We start from the raw sequence: 20001 nt of genomic DNA on the forward strand, positions 1-20001 counted from the left end.
ACCTTTACCTTCTCCACTGACCAAGCAAGAGTTTTTTTGGCACCCGGGACCAGCCCAAACACATTTGGAATGCAGGTAGAGATGGTCTTTAGTGTCCTTAAATCCCTTTTTGGTCCCTTCTCCCTCTGAGATTCAGCACCCTCTTGCTCATCATCCCGCTACCCCCACCCCTATCCATTCCATTTAGCTGTGTTTACACAGTCCAAATACATGCAGGTTGCTATCATTTCCCTCCTCACGCTTGCTCCAGTCCAGATTTAGTTTCTTTCCTAGGTCTTCACCAATCATCCTGGTTGATTCTCCAGGATCATATTTCAAGATCTTCTCTAGGCCTTCCACTGCCAGTCTGTCCAGTTCAGGGTATTTTTCCTAATGACTAGAACCCTGGCTAGAGAACCAGATCTCCCTGTGCCCCAGTTGGACCTTGGGACAGTCCAGGCATCACCAGAATGACCTCTGCAACTCGCCACAGGTTAAGGCCAACCCCCGGCTCATTGGTTAGCAAGGCCAGATATCTCTCAGCCCTGATGTTCTTCAGCTTCCTCCTACCTCAGAAACATTTGTCTTTCTTAGATTAATTTTTTCCTAGTTACATGATTTATTTTGTGAGTATCCAAGTAGAAACTCTTTTGGCTATTTCCTGTGCATATTCTGAAGCTTGTTCTCTCTGTATGCTGCCCATGTCTCTATTTCTGTTTCTCTGCTTTTTTTCTCCATGTCCCTTTCTGCTGAGTCTTCTCTCCTTTGTGAGGGTAAGTTACTCTCACTCATAGTAGTCTGAACTGTTCTAAAACTGATGGGAACTGTGGTTCTAAAGACCCCTTTCAAAAGTTCCAGACAAAGGGAGAATTGGTGCATCACTTTTAGGACTCTAGCAAAAGACCTCCACAGCTATCTGAGACCCCTTTGGCCAGGGGCTGGGCATTGTGGTGCCTGGGCTCTGGACTTATTTTCTACCTTATTTCTACCTCATTTCTACCTTATTCCTACCTCATTTCTACCTTATTCCCTATTTTTAGCTAAAATAAGCATATTACCCCTATCTTCGACCATTTTCTTACACTCTAGGCCAAGGTTTCATTGGCACTCTTGACGTTTTAGGCCAGATAATTCATTGGTGTGCATATGTGTATATGGGGGTGGGGGGCTGCCCTGTGCACTATAGGAAGTCTAGTAGCGCCCTTGGCCTCTACTCATTAGGTGCCAATAGCACCCCCTACCCAATTGCAGACTCTGACCCAGTTGTGACAATTTAAAATGTCTCCAGACATTGCCAAATGTCCCCTGGGGCAGCGGTCCCCAACCTTTTTGGCACCAGGGACCGGTTTCGTGGAAGACAATTTTTCCACGGACAGTGGGGGGAGGGGGGGATGGTTCAGGTGGTAATACGAGCAATGGGGAGTGGCAGATGAAGCTTCGCTCACTCACCCACTGCTCACCTCCAGCTGTGCACCCCCGTTCCTAACAGGCCATGGACCGGTACCAGTCCGTGGCCTGGGGATTGGGGACCCCTGCCCTGGGGGACAAAAACATCCCAGATTGAGGACCACTTCCCTAGGTTCCCTTGTCTTGGTCCCTAGTCCCTGCCTGATATTCCCTTGTACTCCAGCCCTTTCCCCAGTCTCACTGGGAAGTCACCATCACTTGGCTAATAAAGTCATCAGGGAAGTAGCAAAAAGAACACTAGACTTAGGAGAATTTGCTTTCCATTGCTCGGTCCACCACTTAGCTATGTGACCCTGAACAAGTTACTGAATCCTCAGTTTTCTCATCTATAAAATGGAAACAATAATACTCCCACACCACAGAGTTTTGTGAGGATTAAATATCTTTCTTCTTTCTAAAATCATTATTGCTAACCATTGCTTTTACCATTCATGGCTTCAAAAAGTAAGATGACAGTGAATGGAACCCAGGGTAGAGCTGACAGCCTTCGAAAGTGCTGTAACTCACAGTGGTATAGAAGAAGAACGCCACATATCTGGAAGGAAGAAGAATAGAAGCATTGGTTTGCAAAGCTAGTTGAGCATCAGAATCATCTGGAGACATTTTTGAAAGGACAGAGTCTTGAACTGTACCATAGGTGTCCTGAATGCTGATATCTGGGTGTGGGACACAGGATCTGTACCAAACAAACTCCCCAGTGTATTCTCTTGACAAGCCATGTTTGGATACCAGAGTTAGATGCTCTCTAATGTCCCTTCTAGCTCTGAAATTTGGTGATTGTACATTGCTATTTATCCTGGAAAATATTATACAAACTGGAATTGTACCTCTGAGCATGATCTTAGGGAATTTTCATGGAATTTTTTTCAGAGACTGGAGTTGAAGAATGTCACCTTGTTCCAAGAGAATAAAGCAGCTTCTAGAGGCACGTTTGATCTTATAAGTAGGGAAGAAGGAGGCAGCTCAATGAAGTTTCAATTGGCAGTTGTTTCCACTTCAGTAAAGAGCACAAATCTACAAACTGGCTGGTGAATAAGCTTCAGTCAATGGTCCACAGACCAGAGGGCAGACTAGGCCAGAACAGAAGGTAAGATTTCCAGTGGCCAGAGTCCTGAAAATCTCTCTGACTGGCTGGAGAGGTGACAGAAAGTTTGGTGCAGGAGGGTATGTAACCCCAAAGACAGGGTTCAGAAACCTCCAGGACAGAAACAGAAAGGATCTTTCTGTTCAAGAAGACTAGGTAGTTTGATAGGGATTGCACTGAATCTGTAGATTGCTTTGGGTAGTAGAGTCATTTTCACAATGTTGATTCTTCCAATCCAAGAACATGGTATATCTCTCCATCAGTTTGTATCGTCTTTGATTTCTTTCATCAGTGTCTTACAATTTTCTGCATACAGGTCTTTTGTCTCCTTAGGTAGGTAGGTTTATTCCTAGCTATTTTATTCTTTTTGTTGCAATGGTGAATGGGAGTGTTTCCTTAATTTCTCTTTCAGATTTTTCATCACTAGTGTATAGGAATGCAAGAGATTTCTGTGCATTAATTTTTCATCCTGCTACTTTACCAAATTCATTGATTAGCTCTAGTAATTTTCTGGTAGGATTCTCTATGTATAGTATCATGTCATCTGCAAACAGTGACAGTTTTACTTCTTCTTTTCCGATTTGGATTCCTTTTATTTCTTTTTCTTCTGTGATTGTCGTGGCTAAAACTTCCAAAACTATGTTGAATAATAGTGGTAGAGTGGGCAACCTTGTCTTGTTCCTGATCTTAGTGGAAATGGTTTCAGTTTTTCACCATTGAGAATGACGTTGGTTGTGGGTTTGTCATATATGGTGTTTATTATGTTGCGGTAGGTTCCTTCTATGCCCACTTTTTTGAACCACCTCCTAGAGAAATGGAAATAAAAGCAAAAATAAACAAATGGGACCTAATGAAACTTAAAAGCTTTTGCACAGCAAAGGAAACCATAAACAAGACGAACAGACAACCCTCTGAATGGGAGAAAATATTTGCAAATGAAGCAACTGGCAAAGGATTAATCTCCAAAATGTACAAGCAGCTCATGCAGCTCAATGTCAAAAAAAGAAACAACCCAATCCAAAAATGGGCAGAAGACCACAGACATTTCTCCAAAGAAGATATACAGATTGCCAACAAACACATGAAAGATTGCTCAACATCACTAATCAATAGAGAAATGCAAATCAAAACTACAATGAGGTATCACCTCACACCGGTCAGAATGGCCATCATCAAAAAATCTAGAAATGATAAATGTTGGAGAGGGTGTGGAGAAAAGGGAACCCTCTTGCACTGTTGGTGGGAATGTTAATTGATACAGCCACTATGGAGAACAGTATGGAGGTTCCTTAAAAAACTAAAAATAGAACTACCATATTACCCAGCACTCCCACTACTGAGCATATACCCTGAGAAAACCATAATTCAGAAAGAGTCATGTACCACAATGTTCATTGCAACACTATTTACAATAGCCAGGACATGGAAGCAACCTAAGTGTCCATCGACAGATGAATGAATAAAGAAGATGTGGCACATATATACAATGGAATATTACTCAGCCATAAAAAGAAATGAAATTGAGTTATTTGTAGTGAGGTGGATGGACCTAGAGTCTGTCTGTATGACAGACAGAGTGAAGAAAATCAGAAAGAGAAAAACAAATACTGTATGCTAACACATATATATGGTACCTAAAAAAAATGGTTCTGATGAACCTAGGGGCAGGACAGGAATAAAGACACAGACGTAGAGAATGGACTTGAGGACACGGGGAGGAGGAAGGGTAAGCTGAGATGAAGTGAGACAGTAGCACTGACATATATACACTACCAAATGTAAAATAGATAGCTAGTGGGAAGCAGCTGCATCGAACAGGGAGATCAGCTTGGTGCTTTGTGAGCAGCTAGAGGGGTGGGATGGGGAGGGTGGGAGGGAGTTGCAAGAGAGAGGGTATATGGGGATATATGTATACATATAGCTGATTCACTTTTTTATACAGCAGAAACTAACACAACATTGTAAAGCAATTATACTCCAATAGAGACGTTAAAAAAAAAGCATCCTGACAAACCACGTAAATGTTTACTTACTTTCTTGCTTTCTTCCTTCTTTACAAACCTGATGAATGAATGAGAAGCTGACCCACAAATAACAGGGTATGGGCTTTGGGTTGTAGTACAACAAAAAACATATTTGGTTTAAAAACTGTGAATCACAATGTTGTACAGCTGAAACTTATATAATATTGTACATCAACTACACCTCAATAAAAATAAATAAAACAATAAAATAAAAAGAAGATTAGGTAGACTTTGGAAGTGAAAAAGGACATAGCCCAGAACCTGAGGTTCTGTGACTCAGTGGCTTGCTTTAGCACTGACTCCTTCACCCCAGGAATTGCTGAGGTATAAGAAGAAGGAACTGGGATGTTATGTTCCATTAGCTATGTCAGACAGGCCAACTTGTCTGAGTAACTCTTGGGTCAGAGTTCAATGTTATATAAAATTACCTGGATCTGTGTTGGTGTTTGTTTTGTTTGCCCTTGGTTTCCTGGTAAAAACTCTTTCTGACAAATTCCAAACTTGTCTTCACTGACCTAAGGGAAAATAAGGAATTTCCACACTGTATTAGTTTTCTATTGCTGTGTAACAAATTACCACAAATTCAGTGACTTAAAACAACACAATCTCATTATCCCACAGCTTCCATGGGTCAGGATCCAAGTACAGATTATCTGGGTCCTCTGTTCAGGGTATCACCAGGCTGACATCAAGGCTGCAGTTTCATTTGAGGCCTTGTGTCCTCTTGTAAGGTCACTGATTTTGGAAAGAATGTATTTCCTTGTGGTTGTAGGACTGAGGTCTCCGTTTTCTTTCTGGCTGTTGGTTGAGGACCACTCTCAGTTACTATAGGTTGCCCCCCATGTCTTTGCCATGTGGCCTCCTCCACAGGCAGTTCACAACATAGCTGTTTGCCTCTCCAAGACCAATAGGATAACCTATGCTGATTTGAATGTCTCTGACTTATTTTAGGTGCTCACTTGATTAGGTCAGGCCCACTCAGGATAATCTCCCTAAAATAAAGTCGACTGATTAGGGACTTTAATTGCATCTGCAAAATCTCTTCACAGAACCACCTAAATTAATGTTTGATTGAAAAAGTGGGAGATGTGTATACCAGGAGTGGGAAATCTTGGCAGACCATCTTAGAATTCTGCTTGCTTAGTCAAGAAGTGTGGCAACGGGGCCCAGAGAGAAAACTGTTCAGGGAAGTGGGTGGATTGCATGATTGGATTGTTAGGCAAGTCTCTTCAGCAACATGGCTCCTCTTGGAGAGGGGAGGAATGCCTTTGGTCATAATCTCTACCACACCCTCCTTGCTACCCTAAGTTGCTTATTTGGCTTACAGGGCAAATATTCCAGAGGAATATTTCCAGAGGAAATATTTCCTCTTTTTTCAAGTTAGATTGGACTGTGATTTGAAACAGAATCAAGGGCAATATGGTGTAGAAGAAAGACACTTCCTTTGACAAAGACTGCTCTAGCCCTTTGCAAGTGTTCTGTCCAAGTGACCCTAACCATGATGCAGCAAAGACAGATGAAAAAGGAGTCACACAGGCAAGAAGGAAGCTCTGTGGCTTCAGGCCATTGTGACTGAGTGCTTAGGGGTGTGAAAGTTGAAGGAAGTTGTCTCTTTGGGGGAAAAGGATAAACTCCTATTGGTGTGGAGACCTCAGAAGACCTAGAAGACAATTCATGAATTTGTGTGTATGTGGCAATAAGGGGGGAATGAGGAGATGCAATACTGGCACACTGGCCTGCTTCTCCTAGGAGCAATTGAATACGTGGGATTTGTTGGGGTAAAACAGTAATAACATTTTTTTAAATTAATTAATTTATTGTTGGCTGTGTTGGATCTTCGTTGCTGCACACGGGCTTTCTCTAGTTGCGGCAAGCAGGGGCTACTCTTCATTGTGGTGCGTGGGCTTCTCGTTGCAGTGGCTTCTCCTGTTGCAGAGTATGGGCTGTAGGCACATGAGCTTCAGTAGTTGTGGCACGTGGGCTCAGTAGTTGTGGCTCACGAGCTCTAGAGCACAGGCTCAGTAGTTGTGGCGCACGGGCTTAGTTGTTCTGCTGCATGTGGGATCTTCCCGAACAAGGGCTCGAACCTGTGTCCCCTGCATTGGCCGGCGGATTCTTAACCACTGCACCACCAGGGAAGTCCCAAAACAGTAATAACTTTTTTGACTACTTTCTATACGCAGGCACTATTCTAAGTGTTTACATGTATTAACCCTCCCCCAAAGTTTTTGAAGTAGCTACTAATATTATCCCCATTTTTTATAGATGAGGAAACTTGCACAGAGAAGTTAAATACAAATTATTCTAAATTCTAGTTAATAATATGTATGCTACATTGTTTAGGAGCAAGTGTGCTGATGTCTGCAACCAGTAAAATAATAATGGTAGAATCTAGAGGTAGATATATGGGTATTTACTGTAAAATTCTTTCAACTTTTGTATATGTTTGGAAATTTGAAAAAAAGTGAATTGCCCAAGATCACACAGTTAGTAATGATGGAGACAGGATTCTAACACAAGTAATCTGGCTCAGAAGTATGTAACAACTATGCTAAACTCCTTCTCAGAATCTGGTTTTCCAAGGATTTGTAATGTATTGAATGCTTGAAATCAGGTTGCTCTCTCAAGTCATTTGTTCTTTATAAGCTTTGCTGTGGAAACTATGGAACAGTGTAACAGTCTCTGATGCAAGGAGCTCAGGGTTTTGTTGGGGAGACAAGATGCACACACTTAAATCAACCTGAGAATGGATAAAATGAGGGAGCAGAGCTCTGGAGGGAGACTAGGGGGAAATGAATTGAAGGCATTGATTGGGGCACCGGTGTTCTCCTCAAAGACAGGAGGAAAGAAAAGAGTGAGAACAAGGATATAAAGTTTGAGATATCTGAGGTAGAGTGGAAGGAGTTTGGATCTGATATGACTTTCTTGTAGGTACATATAGCAGATGAGATCATCTGCCAAGAAAGAATAGGTGAAGGCCAATGAGTTAAGGAAAGTGGACAAGAATTGAAACCATTGTTTGGGGGAGAGAACATGAAATGCATAGAAAATGTGTTGGACAGTAGGGAGATCCCAGTTGGTATCAGAGGGCAAATATTTGCTGTGCTTCTATATTTCTTCAGTCAAGTTCAATGTAATCCATTAGAAACAGGATAGAACAGGGCAGGAAGTGGGATAAGCTTGGAAGAAGACAGGAAGGAGACCAAGGAGTCTAAGGTGACTTTGATATCTCCCTCTCCTTGAAAGTCCTCTGCTTGATGTTGCTATTCATGTAAGAATCTGGCTGTTCCCTCCATCCTGTCATTGGTCTGCAAATCTTTCAAACCTGGATGCCAGCTCTGACAACCCTACCTCTCAGATATTAGTTCTCTGCTGTCTAGATTTTGCCCTTAAGGATTAATTCTTTCAAAGCTCACCAAATCAAGTAGTTTTTATTCTGTGCTCATTTCCTTGACCACTTTTCTCTGTGCTTACCTTCTTTCTAAGAACTGTCTTCCCTAGATTTTCATGATGACATTCTCTTGGTTCTCCTTCTGCTTTCTGACTGCTCTTTCTCAGTCTCCTTGGTTGAACTATCCGACTTCTTCCTCTCATTTCTCACAATAATTGGTCCCAGGAGCCCTTTCTTGACCCTCTTCCATTCTTGCTCTAGAAGGTATCCCTCATATCTCTGACAAATCCTATTTACTCCCTTGGTTTAACAATGATCTCTTTCAAGATGAGTCTCAAATCTCTACCTCCAGACTTTACCTTTTTCTGGCGCTTTTTCTGGAGCTTCAGATATTCAATTGGCTGGTGAAACCTCCACCTAGATGTCCCTTAGGTAGCTCAGATCAAATATGTCTTAAACAGCGAGTCACGTCTTCAAGTCTGTGAGTGTCTCTTTCCCCCATTACAGGTATGAGCTCCTGGAGGACAGAATCTGGGCTCCTTGGCTGTCTTTGTAGACTGGCACTAAGCCAGCATCACAATGAGAGGGGAACTTTTCCTTGCACAAGCCTCAGCAAAGGTGTCTTGATGGAGGAGTGAGTTAATAGCAGGTAGAAAAGAGGGCTGGGTGAGGGGGTGAGGATGGGCACTGCTGTGCTTTGTACATGGATGTGACTCATACACTTTAGGCACATTAGTCATTATGCCTCTTGGCATCCCTAGTCCCCCTACTTCAATGCTTGCTCATACACATATGGACTCATGCCCAGACCTTTCTCGTGTCTGCTTGGGAAGCACTCCACACACACAGTCTTCACATGCCACGTGCAACAGCCTCAATTTAAATAACCTTCAGATTCAGGGAACAGAGTGGAGGGTTCTGGGAAGGCAGTGCATGCTTTAACTGCTCCATTGTCCTTCTTGGAGCACTCTTATCTCCAGTCCCAGGGATTGACTGTGCCCTGGGACTGGGGCTGAGGGATTGTGGGCTTAACAAATTTGTTCCATACTTTCTGTCATTTTTTAAAAGGATTTTTCATTTTCTGTGTAAAACCCTATAGAGGCAGGCTAGGAAGACACTATTACCTTTGCTTTCTAGATTAGAAAACTTAGGCCTCACAAGGAGTGATTTGAGATAGAGGTGGACCTAGGAGTCTTGGGCTGCTCATTTCCAGCCCAAGGCACTTACCACTGCCCCACAAAGCTAAGCTCAGTCAGTTCCTAGTGGCCCTGGTTCCTAATTCAGGTAAGCAGTCAGCACTTAAGGGGGATGCTGCTGGGACCAGGCTGAGCTAGGATTCTGTTTGCTTTGCTTAGGAGATGGTGGGGCATTTGGAGAGCAGGGGCCTGTGAGTTTCTGTGAGAAGGGAAGGAGGGGTTAGGATTTGGGCCCAGGAATTCCCATCAGGAATGAAACACTTTCCACCTGCTAGCGCCTAAAGCGCCTAACTCCGTCATGGAATTTGCGTGCAGACAGTTAGATCGGACTTTGGAAAGAAAGGATGAAAAACGAGTTTCCTTCTTTCTGTTCACAGAGGCCAGCCAAGAGCCAGAGCTGGAGCCAGGTCTCTAGTCATGAACTAAACAACAGAACCAGTTATCGGTTTCAAGTCTGACTGCCTCCTCTTGTAAGGACTTTGGAACTTGGAGAGGCTCCCTGACCCTTTATAAACCAGCAGAAAGAAGTATGATTGTCGAGACCCCAGATAGAATGGCAGGTATGCTCAAAGGTGAAGTGGGAGGTTGAAAATGCTGCTGAGAATGTATTTAATAATTTTATTATTTTAATTCTCTATGTAAAATTTTCTGGGAAAGACCTGATTTAGGGGTGTGGGAGAAGTGTGGGTTAAGTAGGCAATATCAAGGCACTGGGTGCCTTGGAATTCGGGGCTGGGAGCATAAAAAGATATAACTTCCTGGGGCCCAGGAAGCCCATAGCTAACCATCACAAGACTGTACCAGGAGACTAACCCTCTAGTCAAGTCTTAACAGGATGGGAGTTGAATATTTAACACTGTCCCCGTCAAGACACCTGTCTTTGACTCTTGGCTCTTCCACCTAACTGTGGGACAAAAAAAAAATTCTTGTCACTCCTCTGGGTCTTGATTGCCTTTTATGTTAAATGAGGATGATGTTCTATGAAACAGAAACAGACTCACAGACATAGAGAACAGACTTGTGGTTGCCAAGGGGGAGGGGGTTGAGGGAGGGAAGGATTGGGAGTTTGGGATTAGCAGATGCAAACTATAATATATAGGGTGGATAAATAACAAGGTCCTACTGTATAGTACAGGGAACTATATTCAATATTCTGTGATAAACCATAATGGAAAAGAATATGAAATGGAATATACCTGTGTATAACTGAGTCACTTTGCTGTACAGCAGAAATTAACACAATATCGTAAATCAACTATACTTCAATAAAATAATTTTTTTTAAAAACGGGGATGATGTTAATCTACCTCACAGGGTCGTTAAGAGGATTACAAAGCCACACAAAGCCTGGTGCAGATATGAGGGGCCAATGGCATTATTACCACATGGTCTGGCTTCTCCTACTTAACACCTCTAGGAGGGAATAAGGAAATCGCAGGATCAAGGGGGAAATATAAGTGAGTATATTTTAGTCTGGGTGACCTCTAAAGAGGAGAAATGTATGGTTGGTGAGACTAGAGCTCTTCCAATGATATTTGTTCCCCTGGGTGTATGTTCCCCTTGTCCTCAGGGTGGAGGTGCCAAGTTGGGCCTTCAGTTTGGGCCATAACTCCCTTTTGGGTGTCATCCTCAGTTGCCTCTCTACATGGTTGGAGTTTGAGAAGGCAAATAACACTAAGCTCAGGAGTTAGGGTCCTATCAAAAGCTAGTCAACTTTATATCAAAATGAAGATTGACTCTATAAACACTGGCTAGGCCAACAATCAGCCCAGCCAGAGAGGCAGCATAAAGTCAAGGAAGAGAATTTGACTAGGAGTCAAGCCAGAGATTCTGCTCTGGCTCTGCTCTTGACCAGCTGTGAGACCTTGCATGAGTCTGAGAGTTGTATGAGGGAGAGGAAGTATGTGAGAACCCCTTCTAGGCTGTAAAGCAGCATATAAGTGGAAGCAGTTAATACTATTGCTTATATTATGTAACGTAGGAAATCGTTATTTTTGTTATTCTACCCTCAAATGTGAGCTCTTTGGTAGCAAAGGGGACCCAACATGTTGGATTGATATATCCCATTTCCATTTATTAGATAAACAATTGAAAATTCAGGAACTATTGTTTTTATCATTATTATCACATTTGAAGAACAGGTTTATTCAGTAGTGGAGGGAGACCTTAAAGATCTCTTCCCACATACAGGGTTTATTTGAGGGGTAATGGAAATGGTCTGGAATGAGAAGGAGTGATGGTTGTACAACATTGCGAATATATTAAAAAAAAAAACCAACTGAAATCACTTTTAAATGGCAACTTTTATCTCAGTTTTTTAAATTGCAACAATAAAAAAATCCCTGCCCAGAAGTCATAAAGGCCATGAAGCCTAGATCTGAAGCAGTGAGAACAGACCCAGAGCAGATAAGTCAAACATTGCTTCTTACTCTGTGAATTGTGTACTCGTGAGAAATAGGGGAGTCTTTTGGGTGTTGTGTGTGTTAGAGAGAGACAGACTACTTAGATATAAAAGCAGTACATCCCAGAAATAGTTAAGATGCAGTAGTATTGATAATGGGTGAGAAAATGGTATTCCCAGAACGGTTTGAGGGATCTTGACTGGAGGATCCTTATTGGCTTCAGGGATTAGTAGCTCAAATTTACTTATCTGAGGGGTAAGGTAAATGCAAACTTAGATTGGCCAACCATTCTGATTTGCCCAGAATTGAGGGGTTTCCTGAGATGTGGCAACTTAGTTTCTTTCTTTCTTTTTTCAATTTTCTAAAAAAAAAAAAAAAAAAAAAAAAAAAAGACTTTATTTCCAGCTTTAATGAGGTATGACTGCAAATAAAAATTGTATATATTAGGTTGTCCAATGTGATTTTAAGGAGTATAATGTGATGATTTAATATATGTATACATTGTGAAATTATTACCACAACACATCCATCACCTCACATAGTTAACCATTATTTTTTGTGTGTGGTGAGAACACTTAAGATCTACTCTCATAGCAAATTTCAAGTATACAATACAGTATTATTAACTATAGGGACACCTCAGAGATATTACGGGATTCCAGACCACTGCAATAAATTGAATATCATAATAAAGTGAGTCACGTGACGTTTTTGGCGTTCTAGTGCATATAAAAGATATGTCTACACTATTCTGTAGTCTATTAAGTGTGCAAGAGCATTATGTCTTAAAAAACAATGTACATACCTTAATTTAAAAATACTTTATTACTAAAAAATGCTTGCATCGTCTCGCTGAAGCAAGTCATAATCTTTTTGCTGGTGAGGGGTCTTGCCTCCATGTTGCTGGCTGCTGACTGGTCAGGGTGGTGGTTGCTGATGACCGGGGTGGATGTGGCAATTTCTTAACATAAGACAACAATGAAGTTTGCTGCATCGATAATGGCTCTTCCTTTCATGAACGATCTCTCTGTAACATGCAATGCTGTGTGACAGCATTTTACCCACAGTAGAACTTCTTTCAAAATGGGAGTCAATCCTCTCACACCCTGAAATGGATTTATCAACTAAGTTTATGAAATGTTCTAAATCCTCTGTTGTCATTTCCACCATCTTCACAGCATCTTCGCCAGGAACAGATTCCATCTCATGAAACCACTCTCTTTGCTCATCCATAAGAAGCAACTCTTCATCCATTAAAGTTTTATCATGAGATTGCAGCAATTCAGTCACATCTTCAGGCTCTTCTAATTCTAGTTCTCTTGCTATTTCCACCACATCAGCAGTGACTTCCTACCCTGCAGACTTGAACCCCTCAAAGTCATCCATGAGGGTTGGAATCAACTGCTTCCCAACTCCTGTTAATGTTGATATTTTGACCTCTTCCCATGAATCACGAATGTTCTTAATGGCATCTAAAATGGTGAATCCTTTCCAGGAGGTTTTCAATTGACTCTGCCCAGATCCATCAGTGGAATCACTATCTATGGCAGCTATAGCCTTACAAAGTGTACTTAAATAATAAGACTTGAGAGTCAAAATGACTCCTTGATCCATGGGCTGCATAATGGACAATGTGTTATCAGGCATGAAAATATAATCTCGTGGTACATCTCCATCAGAGCTCTTGAGTGACCAGGTGCAGTAATATTTTAAAAGGAATCTTTTTTTTCTGACCAGTAGGTCTCAACAGTGAGCTTAAAATACTCAGTAGGGGCTTCCCTGGTGGCGCAGTGGTTGAGGGTCTGCCTGCTGGTGCAGGGGACACGGGTTCGAGACCTGGTCTGGGAGGATCCCACATGCCGCGGAGTGACTGGGCCCGTGAGCCACAACTACTGAGCCTGCACGTCTGGAGCCTGTGCTCCACAACAAGGGAGGCCACGATTGTGAGAGGCCCGCGCACCGCGATGAAGAGTGGCCCCTGCTTGCCACAACTAGAGAAAGCCCTCACAGAGACGAGGACCCAACACAGCCAAAAATAAAAAATAAATAAATAATTAATTAATTAAAAAAATACTCAGTAAACCGTGTTGTAAACAGATGTGAGGTCATCCAGGCTTTGTTGTTCCATTTATAAAGCACAGGCAGAGTATGTTTAGCATAATTTTTAAGGGCCCTAGGATTTTCAGAATGGTAAATGAGCACTGGCTTCAATTTCAAGTCACCAGATGCATTAGCCCCCAACAAGAATCAGCCTGTCCTTTGAGGCTTTGAAGCCCAGCACTGGCTTTCTCCTCTCTGGCTATGAAAGTCCTAGATGGCATCTTCCTCCAATAGAAGGCTGTTTTGAAATTCTATTGTTTAGCATGCCCTCCTTTATTAATTATCTTAGCTACATCTGCTGGATAGTTGGCTGCAGCTTCTACATTAGCACTTGCTGCTTCACCTTGCACTTTTATGTTATAGAGATGACTTCCTTCCTTAAACCTCATGAATCGACTTCTGCTTGCTTCAAACTTTTCTTCTGCAGCTTCCTTACCTCTCTCATCCTTTATAGAATTGAAGACAATTAGCACCCTGCTCTGGATTAGGCTTTGGCTTAAGAGAATGTTGTGGCTGGTTTGATCTTCTATCCAGACCACGACAACTTTCTCCAAATCAGAAATAAGGCTGTTTCACTTTCTTATCATTCGTGTGTTCACTGGCATAGCACTTTTAATTTCCTTCAAGAATTTTTTCCTTTGAATTCACAACTTGGCTAACTGTTTGGTGCAAGAGGCCTAGTTTTGGCCTATCTTGGCTTTCGACATGCCTTCCTCAAGAAGCTTAATCATCTCTAGCTTTAGATTTAAAGTGAGAGCAAAACGAGTCTTGCTTTCACTTGAACACTTAGAGGCCATTGTAAGGTTATTAATTGGCCTAATTTCAATATTGTTGCCTCTCAGGGAATAGGGAGGCCCAAGGTGAGGGAGAAAGATGGGGGAATGGCCAGTCAGTTGAGCAGTCAGAACACACACAACATTTGTCAATTAAGTTCACCATCATATATGGGCATGTACTGTGGTGCCCCAAAACAATTACAAGAGTAACATCAAAGATCACTGATCACAGATTACCATAAGAAATATAGTAATAATGAAAAATTTCAAATATTGGGAGAATAACCAAAATGTGACACAGAGACACAAAGTGTGCAAATGCTTTTGGGAAAATGGTGCCAACAGACTTGCTCGACACAGGGTTACCATTAACCTTCAATTTGTAAAAAAAAAAAAAAACAATATCTGTGAAGCACAGTAAAGTGAAGCACAAGAAAATGAGGTATGCCTGTATTGTAATCATAGTGATTTTTACTACTTTTGTCTTTTAACCTTCATACCAGCTTTATAATTAATTAATCTGCTACCTTTACTATGTATTTACTTTTCCAGTGAGGTTCATTCTTTCATTATGTGTTCTTGCTAACATAATTAGCACCCTTTCTTTTCAGCTTAAAGAAGTCGCTTCAACATTTTAGTGGTCATGAACTCCTTTAGCTTTTGCTTGTCTTGGAAACTCTATTTCTCCTTCGATTCTGAATGATAATTTTTCCAGGCACAGTAATCTTGGTTGGAAGCCTTTTTTTTTTTTTTTTTCAGCACTTTGAATATATTGTGCCACTCCCTTCTGGCCTGCAAATTTTGTGCCGAAAATATCGCTGGTAGTCTTATTGGGGTTCCATTGCATGTAACAAGTTGTTTTTCTCTTGCTGCTTTTAATATCCTTTCCTCATCTTTAACTTTTGACATTTTAATTATAATGTGTCTTGGTGTGGGTCTCTTTGGATTCATCTTTTTTGGAACTCTCTGAACCTCCTGGATCTGGATGTATGTTTTTTTCCCCAAGTTAGGAAAGCATTCAACCACTATCTCTTCAAATAATATTTTGCCCCTTTCTCTCTTCTCCTTCTGGGAGCCCTATAATGCAAATGTTCGTCTGTTTGATGTTGTCATATAAGTCTTTTAAGCGATCTTCACTTTTTTCCATTCTCTTTTTCTTTTTGATGCTCTGATTGGGTGAGTTCTACTGCCTTGTCTTTGAGTTGAGTGATCCTTTCTTTTGCTTCACCTAGTCTGCTGTTGAACCCCACTAGTGTATTTTTTAGTTCAGTTATTGTATTCTTCAGTTCTGTGACTTTCACTTGGTACTTTCTTATATTTTCCATCTCTTTGTTGAAGTTCTCACTGTTTTCATCCATTCTTCTCCCCAGTTCAGTGAACATCTTTGTTACCATTACTTTGAACTTTTTATCAGGTAAATTACTTATCTCCATTTTATTAATGTTTTTTCCTGAGATTTTTATCTTATTCTTTCATTTGGAACATATTGCTATATTTCTTCACTTTTCTTGACTCTCTGTGTGGGTTTCTATGCAGTAGATGAAACAACCCCCTCTGCCAGTCTTGAAGGAGTGTTCTCATGCAGAAGATGAAACTCTTTATTTAGCCCTGCCCAAGCCCTTTGTTGTCTCTCAGACCTCTGTGCTTGTCCAAGCATTCGATTATATTTTTAATAGCTTCCAGTAGTTGAGGATGTGCCAAGACCTGTCAGTGTCCCAAAGGGAGGATCTCAGCACCTAGATTCAGGCTAACTGGAAGCCAGACCCTCAGGCAGCAGTTTTTAGAAGTATGCAAATATATACAGTCTTGGGGGACCACAAGCATAAGCCTCACTGGCTGCCAGAACCAGGTGATCTTGGAGATGTCCCCTGGGTGACAGTCACAAAACTTGGGGCTCCAGAGAGGTGTATAAGCTCCTTTCTGGGAGATACTGGAAAGCTGGAGCAAGGCAGAGGGAAAGGGCAAAGATGGTGTCCACAGCTTATGTTCCTTGAGAACAGCTCCATATGCCACTAAATATGTGCCACACTTGAAGACTACCATCAGTCCAAAGCTCCAGGAGAAGCAAAGTGGCCTCCTTCACAGAAAGACTGGGTGGGGGGGGGGCGTACCTTAGTCCACTGTTTGTGCAGTGCCCTGGGTGTGGTAGCCTGCCAAGAACCACACCTCTGATTGTGACAGTTCTGTGAGACCCAGGAACACAAACCCCTCTGGCCACCAGAGCCCGGTGATCAAGGAGTGTCCCTTGGGCATCAGCCACAAAACGCTGGCATCAGATGCATGTGAAACTCTCCTCCAGGAGACACTGGCTCTATGGAGCATACCAGAGGGTTAGGGTAAAGATAGCATCCACCCTCTGAGGTCTCTGGGAAGAGTTACAGTCAGCCCCTAGATACATGTTTAATTAGAAGCCTGCCACTCAGGCCACAATCATGATGATTAGCTAATAGGTCTACTTCACAGAAAGATTGAGCTCTTGGGTCTGTTGCCTCTTGCTGTACCTGTGGGTGGTAGCTGCTTAAGAATTCTTTCTCCATTGGTTACAGTCCTGAGGGACCCACAAGTGCAAGCCCCACTGGCCACCAGAGCCAGACAATGTAGAGGTGTCCCCTGCTAGGAGTCAAAAAAACTGGGGTACCAGACAGGGGTATAAACTCCTTTCTGGGTGATACTAATTATTACAGTCCCATATGACCAGGAATGCAAGTTACCTTGGCCTCCAGAGGCAGGTGATCAAGAGGCATCCCCTGGGTGGCAGCCACAAAAGTTGGGGCACCATACATGTGTAAATGCTTCTTTCCAGGAGCACAGCAAAGGGAGAGTGTGAAGATGTCACCCATAAGTCTCCATCCCCAGAGAGTTTTTCAGCAGGATCCTAGATGTGTGTGCCAAATTACATGCCTGCCCTCAGGCTGAAGTTTTAATATAAGCAGGTGAGCCTCCTTCATTTTAAGTCTATGCATGATCAGCTCCCTCTGAGCTGGACTTTGGGGTGGGTGAGCCCAAATGTTTGAGCCCTTTAAGAGGCATTTCTCAGATCACTACCATCTTGTGGTTCTTGGAACACAAGCTTTGCTGATTTTCAAAATTAGATGTTTTAGGGGCTTATCTCTCAAGTGCTTGTCTTAGAAGTTGGGGTGACTGATGTGGGGTTTGAACCCTTCACTCCTCAGGGAGAAGCTCCAGGTTTTGAGTTGTCTCTCAGTTATGGGTCACTGAGCCAGGAGTGGTTTATGGTGAGATTTTATCCCAGCCTCTCCTACCTGCTTTGATGTGGTTTCCTTCTCGTTTGCCCAAAACGTAGTCATCACTCAGCCAGACTTTAGGATTTTTAAGAGGAAATATTTCCATATGTAGCTGTAGACTCAGTGTGTCCATGGGAGGAAGTGAATTCAGGATCATCCTACCTCGCCACTTTGAACCAGAACCCCATCATGAGTATTGAGTTTGAGGTTAGAAACAAATTTTATCAAGTAAGCTAATAATTCACAAATACAGAACCCACAAATAATGAAGATCAACTGTACTATGAGAAACAATAATGGAGGGGGACACTCTGACCTATCTGAAGAAGTAATATCTGAGCTGAGCTGGATGAGAGGGAGGGGTGAAAAAGAACATTCCAGTACAGGGAACAGCATGTTCACAGGCTCTAAGTCAGAGAGAAGTTAGGCCTGCTCTAGGGACAAGAAGGCCAGTGTGGTTTGACTATAGTGAACAAGGGAGAGAGAGTTAGGTGATAAGCCTGGAAAGAAAGGTAGGGGCCTATAAAAGACAAAATGCACTGGACAATTAAGGAGATAATTTTATTCAGGCTACTGCAATAAGAAGCATATTCGTAAATGAGGAACATCTCAAAAAAGGAAGGAAACTCAAGGTTTTTTATAAAACAGGGAAGTCATTGAGGAAGGGTAGAGGTGGGTCTTAAAAGGATAGAAGACTTCTTATCCATCATTGCTTTCCAGGAGCACAGGGCTCAGATAAAATTCAACAACATCAGTTCCCCCCTTTTGTTATAAATAAATAAATATCATTCATTACTGAACCACTCAGAGGCAACCACAAACCTCCTGAATGGGGTAAAACAGGGCCTGAGAAATAGTCTCTCAAGGACTCTTGTTAGCATTTTTTTGCCACCACTCCTCAACAGATGGTTCAACATTTCAAAATTGTTGAACCATCTGTTGAGGAGTGGTGGCAAAGATCAGTTGTTTTAGGATCCTAAAGATTAGGCATCCTTAAAGAAGGGTATGTAAAATGAAAAAAAGAGAAATATTAATATAAAAGGTTGTATAAAGGAGTTGAATTCTTAGGGTAACCAGACCAGTAGATTCTAAGAAACCAGTAGAGAAAGATCTCGGTTATACAGCACCACTCATTGAGTTTTTTGAAACTAGGATGTTGCTACTCTTGGTGATGTTGCCCACAATCTTAGTTACTTCTCATATAAGGGTGTACATGACTCAAACATTTCATTCAAATTCTTTAATGGTCCAGGCAGTGGCTTGTTCAGGGAGAAAATGGACCGATGCATTGTCTGCAGCAGTGATGTCTTCTTCCAAGTTTGTATCAAGTTACTAGGCTTTAGCGTGAAGATCTGCTTCAGATCTTGGATAAAAGGGCAAGCTGCAAGGCAAGCTACAGTTTCAATAGGAGTCTAAACTGTCAGGTTTTAGTTCTCAGTGTACCAAGTCAAGGGGAGGAAGAAAAATTAGAAAGTTAATTTGGAGGGTTGTAGTCAGATATTGAAGGAAGCTAGAAGAATTGAAAATTTGGTAAGGGTTGACAATTAACGTGATCCAGTCCAGTTTGCAGATAGGTGTCAAAACTGGTTTACCATGGTTGAGGAAAAATCAATTAAATCTCCACCAGACAAGACAGAGTTTGCATAGTCATCAGTTGCTTGCAATTTACAAAGAGATGCAAAGTAGCTCAAAGACAATAAACAGGACCAGGAATTGATAACCCAGAAAGATTTGATAGTTTCCTATTGAAACACAAAATTTACCTCTACCATCTCCCCATTTTGCATGAAAGATAATCTCAGAGAAAGATTATTCTTGATCACACAAATAGGCTGTTCTCATTAGATTTGATCTAATTATTTACATAGTTGCAGAAAGAATAAGTTACTATTTAGGGCTTCTTAAACTGGCTTTGCTAGAAGTTTTCATAAGGAACCTCAGATTGGAATTTTAAAAGCCCTGAGTCTGGGAGGCCAAATCAAGAACTTCACCACCAGATTTCACCTTAGTACCTATAAATTTGGGCAAATTCCTCTCTTTCCAAGGTCTCCAAAATATCCCATTTTCCTGGCCTGCCAGGAAATGACTTTCCTTACTCACCTGGAAGACTGGGAACCCTGTAAACCAGGTACCAAACAAGTTTCCCCAAGAGATCTGTGTAATCATTGGTTCCATAAAGTCAATCCAAGTTCCTAAAAAGCATCTGGTCATATCTGATTCAGTGAGCATCATTCTCAAATATAGCATTTGGGCAAGGCCTTGGTTGCATGGGCAAGACCTTGGTTGCATAAGCAATGTTTCCAATCACCTCGTGTTAAGCAGGACAACAGATTCTTA

At 41.9% G+C, this 20001-nt stretch overlaps 1 long non-coding RNA gene across 1 annotated transcript; it reads left to right on the top strand.

The window, feature by feature from the left end:
• The first annotated feature begins 980 nt into the window (after positions 1-980).
• LOC309653126 lies at positions 981-13614 on the top strand. Its single transcript, XR_014258999.1, has 2 exons — positions 981-9701; positions 12722-13614. It is a non-coding gene; the product is annotated as an uncharacterized lncRNA (long non-coding RNA).
• Positions 13615-20001: the final 6387 nt, after the last annotated feature.

Source organism: Balaenoptera physalus (genome assembly GCF_965194825.1).
Source record: "Balaenoptera physalus genome assembly, chromosome: X".
NCBI lineage: Eukaryota > Metazoa > Chordata > Mammalia > Artiodactyla > Balaenopteridae > Balaenoptera > Balaenoptera physalus.